This window comes from Oncorhynchus kisutch, linkage group LG24, assembly GCF_002021735.2.
Source record: "Oncorhynchus kisutch isolate 150728-3 linkage group LG24, Okis_V2, whole genome shotgun sequence".
NCBI classification, from domain to species: domain Eukaryota; kingdom Metazoa; phylum Chordata; class Actinopteri; order Salmoniformes; family Salmonidae; genus Oncorhynchus; species Oncorhynchus kisutch.
In genome coordinates this window covers 36,990,796-36,997,802 of record NC_034197.2, presented here as the reverse complement: position 1 = coordinate 36,997,802, position 7,007 = coordinate 36,990,796, and the positions used below count along the sequence as shown (strand labels likewise).

Below are 7,007 nucleotides of genomic sequence, written 5' to 3'. Positions count from 1 at the left end.
CCAGTGTAACGGGCACGCTGATGGATGCAACCCACAGACAGGGGAGTGCCAGGCCTGCAGGGACTACACTGATGAACAGCTCTGTGGAAGGTGGGCAGGGAGATAAACAGTGATTGGTAAATGGTGTGGGTGGCGGCGTTTTGGTGTTGTTGGATCAGGTAGTAATCGGTAATAGTCCCCGTAGATAATAATGTGATCGGTAATAGTCCCAGTAGATAATACTGTGATCGGTAATAGTCCCGGTAGATAATACTGTGATCGGTAATAGTCCCAGGTAATAGTCCCAGTAGATAATACTGTGATCTGTAATAGTCCCAGTAGATAATACTGTGATCGGTAATAGTCCCAGTAGATAATACTGTGATCGGTAATAGTCCCAGTAGATAATACTGTGATCGGTACAGTAATGAAAGAGATATGTTCTCTCTCTCCTTGCCCAGGTGTGTAAATGGGTTCTATGGAAACCCAGTGCTGGGGCCCGGGGATCACTGTCGACATTGTCCCTGTCCTGGTAACGCAGAAAGCGGACGCTCCGTCGGACACTCCTGTCACGCTGACAGCTCATCCAATCAAATCCTCTGCAACTGCACAAATGGCTACATAGGTATAGTCCCAATGATACAGTTAACTCACTAAAAAGGAAGTCCTTGCTACACTTATCGGCATTTAACTTCTCAGCTTAAGCCTGACCGCTTTCACTCTCTTTTCCCCACACTAGGGCCTCGCTGTGATCGGTGCGCCCCTGGTTACTACGGCAACCCCAAGCATCCAGGTGGGCAGTGCCGCCCGTGCCAGTGCAGTGGCAACATCGACGCCCACGACCCCGAGTCATGCGAGCCCGTGACCGGCCGATGCCTGAGCTGCCTATACAACACGGATGGACCCTCCTGCTCTGACTGTAAACATGGTTACTACGGCAATGCCCTGGCCCAGGACTGCAGGCGTGAGTTTCTACATCGTGACGGCTAGTTGGAATCTCTAATGAGTTCTGTCTCTGGTGATGCCCACTGGGGACAAACTATTGGCATTTTGTGATGATATGTGTCACGTTGGACATTGGCTCAATTATATAGCGTGACTGTCTAAGGCACTGCATCTCAGTGCAAGAGGCGTCACTACAGTCCCTGGTTCGAATCCAGGCTGTATCACATCCGGCTGTGATTGGTAGTCCCATAGAGCGGCGCACAATTTGCCCAGCGTTGTCCGGGTTTGGCCGTAGTAGGCCGTCATTGGTAATAAGAATGTGTTCTTAACGGACTTGCCTAGTTAAATGAAGGTTACATTTTTTTTTATAAATGTAAATGACATTCTTGTCTATCTCTGCTGTGTGTGTGGGTGTGTGCTGGATCACGTCTGACACGTTGTTATTCCATCTGTAGGTTGCACATGTGTAACAGCAGGTACACAACAGTCCTCATGCAGCGATGGCCATTGCCACTGTGACAGACAGACAGGAGCGTGCCCGTGTCGGGACAACGTGGTCGGGTACAACTGTGACCAGTGTGCCCCCGACCACTGGAACTATGGCACGGACAGAAGGTGTGAGCGGTGTGGCTGCCACCCTCAGCATGCCAGGGGATCCCCCTGCAACATGGTAGAGGCCTCATAGTTGTGAAAGGCTTTTGTTCAGTGTACTTTACCTCCATTATGTGTTAACTACAGTATGTTTTAACTACAGTATGTTTTAACTACAGTATGTGTTAACATCAGTTTAATTGACTGGTTTGATGATACGTCTGTCTGTCTGTCCCCCTGTTTGTCTGTCTGTCTGTCCCCCTGTCCATCTGTCTGTCCCCCTGTCCGTCTGTCTGTCTGTCCCTCTGTCTGTCCCTCTGTCTGTCTGCCCCTCTGTCTGTCTGTCCCTCTGTCTGTCTGTCCCTCTGTCTGTCTGTCCCTCTGTCTGTCTATCCCTCTGGCTGTCTGTCCCGCTGTCTGTCCCGCTGTCTGTCCGTCTTCAACTAATGGCAGGGCTGTATCTAGAACTGTATGTTGGAATGGTTGTCTTCAACTAATGGCAGGGCTGCATGTTGAATATAGAAATAGAATGAATAGAGGACACACAATCTTCTATACTATTCCAATCTATCTCAAAGTCATATTTGATCTACACAATACATTTCTATCTGAACATTTAGTAAATATCCAGTCTCATTAATGTCCATCTACAGTATGTGTAGACTACACTGAGATGCAGTCTACAGTCTACTACACTGAGATGTAGTCTACAGCCTACTACACTGAGATGCAGTCTACAGCCTACTACACTGAGATGCAGTCTACAGTCGACTACACTGAGAAGCAGTCTACAGTCGACTACACTGAGATGCAGTCTACAGTCGACTACACTGAGATGCAGTCTACAGCCTACTACACTGAGATGCAGTCTACAGCCTACTACACTGAGATGTAGTCTACAGCCTACTACACTGAGATGCAGTCTACAGTCGACAACACTGAGATGTAGTCTACAGTCGACTAAACTGAGATGCAGTCTACAGCACACTACAGAGAGATGCAGTCTACAGCACACTACAGTGAGAAGCAGCCCACAGCCCAATACACTGAGATGCAGCCATGCACAGCTGTCTTGCCAAATAATTAGGCCTATAGGCCCACTGAGAGAACGTCCTCTCCCTCCTCCAGTCTCCTGTTCAGTCAGACTGAGAGAACGTCCTCTCCCTCCTCCAGTCTCCTGTTCAGTCAGACTGAGAGAACGTCCTCTCCCTCCTCCAGTCTCCTGTTCAGTCAGACTGAGAGAACGTCCTCTCCCTCCTCCAGTCTCCTGTTCAGTCAGACTGAGAGAACGTCCTCTCCCTCCTCCAGTCTCCTGTTCAGTCAGACTGAGAGAACGTCCTCTCCATCCTCCAGTCTCCTGTTCAGTCAGACTGAGAGAACGTCCTCTCCATCCTCCAGTCTCCTGTTCAGTCAGACTGAGAGAACGTCCTCTCCATCCTCCAGTCTCCTGTTCAGTCAGACTGAGAGAACGTCCTCTCCCTCCTCCAGTCTCCTGTTCAGTCAGACTGAGAGAACGTCCTCTCCCTCCTCCAGTCTCCTGTTCAGTCAGACTGAGAGAACGTCCTCTCCATCCTCCAGTCTCCTGTTCAGTCAGACTGAGAGAACGTCCTCTCCATCCTCCAGTCTCCTGTTCAGTCAGACTGGAAGGTCATCCTCTCAGAATTATCCTCTCACTGACTGCATGTCATAGTTCTTGCCATTTTACTCACAAGTGTGTGTGTGCGTGTGTGCGTGTTTGTGTGTGTGTGTGTGCGTGCGTGCGTGTGTGCGCGAATGTGCGTGCGTGTGTTTGTTTGTGTGTGTGTTTGTGTGTGTGTTTGTGTGTGTGTGAGAGGGCGAGAGAGAGAGTACATAAACAAGAGGGATAGCAAAATTCATCAATCATAATGTTAAATAACCTTATAATAATAACCTTAAAATAATAATAACCATAACCATTAGTCTCCACTGTGGTGCAGGTGGACAATGGGTGAAACACAGACTGTCTGTCCACAGCCACAGAGAAAAATCTAACGTTAACAATATATCAGGAGGGTCTAAAGTTAACAATATATCAGGAGGGTCTAAAGTTAAAAATATATCAGGAGGATCTTAATCTAATGTTAACAATAAATCAGGAGGATCTTAATCTAATGTTAACAATAAATCAGGAGGATCTTAATCTAATTTTAACAATATATCAGGAGGGTCTTAATCTAATTTTAACAATACATCAGGAGGGTCTTAATCTAATTTTAACAATATATCAGGAGGGTCTTAATCTAATTTTAACAATATATCAGGAGGGTCTTAATCTAATTTTAACAATATATCAGGAGGGTCTTAATCTAATTTTAACAATATTTCAGGAGGGTCTTACTCTAACGTTAACAATATATCAGGAGGGTCTTTCAGGAGGCAATAGCATTATTGTGTACACCATATTGTGTAACCGTTATGAACACTCTATAGCCTGCTAGGAGATCTGTAACGTGGTAACATGTTCAAAATAATAAACTTTTATATATGCCTTCCTATTGAATGAGAATTATTCTAACCACCTGGGAAGGAGTATGGTCTGGTGATGGTAGATAGGTGGTGTGTACGTGTGGATTGTTCACTGACGCAACAAAACAGAGCCTGATCCGCTCTCTCCAGAGCGCGCATTCCTGTTACCAACACCAGCATCTATTCTCCGACAGACATGAGGGTCTTCCCGAAAACATGTGGTGGAGTTTACACCGTCACTGTCAATAATTAAAACTGTGTTTTCCACAGGACAATGACCCAACACACCTCCAGACTGTGTAAGGGTTATTTGACCAAGAAGGAGAGTGATGGAGTGCTGCATCAGATGACCTGGCCTCCACAATCACCCAACCTCAACCCAATTGAGATGGTTTGGGATGAGTTGGACAACAGAGTGAAGGAAAAGCAGCCAACAAATGCTCAGCATATGTGGGAACTCCTTCAAGACTGCTGGAAAAGCAGGTGAAACTGGTTGAGAGAATGCCAAGAGTGTCCAAAGCTGTCATCAAGGCAAATGGTGGCTACTTTGAAGAATCTCAAATATAAAATATACACTTTTTTTGTTACTACATGATTCCATATGTCCTATTTCATAGTTGTGATGTCTTCACTGTTATTCTACAATGTAGAAAATAGTACAAATAAAGAAAAACCCCTGACTGAGTAGGTGTGTCCAAACTTTTGACTGGTACTGTTTTTTATGTATATATACCCATAATGAATGTTTAACCATTGTTTGGGTCTGTGGGACCCATTTTTAATGTTTACAAAAATACAATAAAAATCAACCTGAGTGTGTGTGTCGGTGAAACAAGTAACAAAAAATGTAACAAAAAGGTTTGCTGTGTGCCTTCACTCTGTCTTCCTCCTCCCTGGGCCTGCTGTTTCAATATACAGTAGCACCAATAACCTGTCTGTCTGTCTCCCTGCCTGTCTGCCTGTCTCCCGCTTTTCTCACACTCGTTACCCTTTGTAGTGTGTGAAACTACACAATGTCTTGCGGGAACCTGCACAATGTTATTGCAATACATTATTTTGATACATTGTGAAAAAAATAGGTATTTTCCTACACTCTACCCTTGCCAGGTGCAAATTGGGGGAGAGACATAACTATTAAATAGCTTTGCATGTTTGGCTCCATTACCACAATCAATCAGTATGGCAAAAAACTATCTCAGCTCAGAGGGCCTTAGAAATATTTTTTTGCAGCGAGAGAAGCTGGTGTGGAAGGTGTATCTTCCACTTTGGAAAAGCCTCAGGACCAGCCCGTCAGCAGCCAGCCTCAGGACCTGCCCGTCAGCAGCCAGCCCCAGGACCTGCCCCTCAGCAGCCAGCCTCAGGACCAGCCCCTCAGCAGCCAGCCTCAGGACCAGCCCGTCAGCAGCCAGCCTCAGGACCAGCCCCTCAACAGACAGCCTCAGGACCAGCCCCTCAGCAGCCAGCCTCAGGACCAGCCCCTCAGCAGCCAGCCTCAGGACCAGCCCGTCAGCAGCCAGCCTCAGGACCAGCCCGTCAGCAGCCAGCCTCAGGACCAGCCCCTCAGCAGCCAGCCTCAGGACCAGCCCCTCAGCAGCCAGCCTCAGGACCAGCCCCTCAGCAGCCAGCCTCAGGACCAGCCCCTCAGCAGCCAGCCTCAGGACCAGCCCCTCAGCAGCCAGCCTCAGGACCAGCCCCTCAGCAGCCAGCCTCAGGACCAGCCCCTCAGCAGCCAGCCTCAGGACCTGCCCGTCAGCAGCCAGCCTCAGGACCTGCCCGTCAGCAGCCAGCCTCAGGACCAGCCCCTCAGCAGCCAGCCTCAGGACCTGCCCGTCAGCAGCCAGCCTCAGGACCTGCCCGTCAGCAGCCAGCCTCAGGACCTGCCCGTCAGCAGCCAGCCCCAGGACCTGCCCCTCAGCAGCAGCAGCTAGCCCCAGGACCAGCCCGTCAGCAGCCAGCCCAAGGACCTTCCCCTTCAGCAACCAGCTCATGAGCAGCCTGCAGAAGGTGAAATGGCTGCCAATGTGATAAGGATGTAACCAGGGGCGATGCGGATGGCTGTTACCCAGACACCATCCAGGAAATCATCCTGAACTCCACTAATTTGGAGGGAAGCCATGTTTTTGGAGAGAGATGGTAGGAGGTGGGCCAAACTCATTTACACGCATACTTTAGGGTTCTTATCCTTGCTGGTGTTTTCAGATCCAATGGGGAATACACAGAATCCCTGTGGGATGCAGAAATAGGCAGAACGTTTTCGTGTAACAATGTCTCTGGAGAACTTCCACATTATTTCCAGGATTATCCGCTTCGATAACCGAGACACCAGACCAGCTCGGCGGCAGAGAGACAAGCTAGCTGCTATTAGGTCAGTGCAGAGAGACAAGCTAGCTGCTATCAGGTCAGTGCAGAGAGACAAGCTAGCTGCTATCAGGTCAGTGCAGAGAGACAAGCTAGCTGCTATCAGGTCAGTGCAGAGAGACAAGCTAGCTGCTATCAGGTCAGTGCAGAGAGACAAGCTAGCTGCTATTAGGTCAGTGTGGGACAAGTGGGTGGACCACCTTCCCCTGTTTTACAACCCTGGGCCAACTGACATTTACTCCTGAGGTGCTGATTTGTTGCACCCTCGACAACTACTGTGATTATTATTATTTGACCATGCTGGTCATTTATGAACATTTGAACATCTTGGCCATGTTCTGTTATAATCTCCAACCGGCACAGCCTGAAGAGGACTGGCCACCCCTCAAAGCCTGGTTCCTCTCTAGGTTTCTTCCTAGGTTCTGGCTTTTCTAGGGAGTTTTTCCTAGCCACCATGCTTCTACACCTGCATTGCCTGCTGTTTGGGGTTTTAGGCTGGGTTTCTGTACAGCACTTTGATATATCAGCTGATATAAGAAGGGCTTTATAAATCAATTTGATTTAGGGGCCGCTGCCCCTTCAGCCAGTACATACCGTCAAAACCCGCAAAATATGGAATCAAGATCTGGGCTGCCTGTGATGCTGCT

At 48.3% G+C, this 7,007-nt stretch overlaps 1 long non-coding RNA gene across 1 annotated transcript; it reads left to right on the top strand.

Moving 5' to 3' along the window:
* The first annotated feature begins 465 nt into the window (after window positions 1–465).
* On the top strand, window positions 466–1,793 carry LOC116356855 (uncharacterized). The gene is made up of 3 exons (XR_004205151.1): window positions 466–604; window positions 719–943; window positions 1,380–1,793. It is a non-coding gene; the product is annotated as an uncharacterized LOC116356855 (long non-coding RNA).
* The last annotated feature ends 5,214 nt before the right edge of the window (window positions 1,794–7,007 follow it).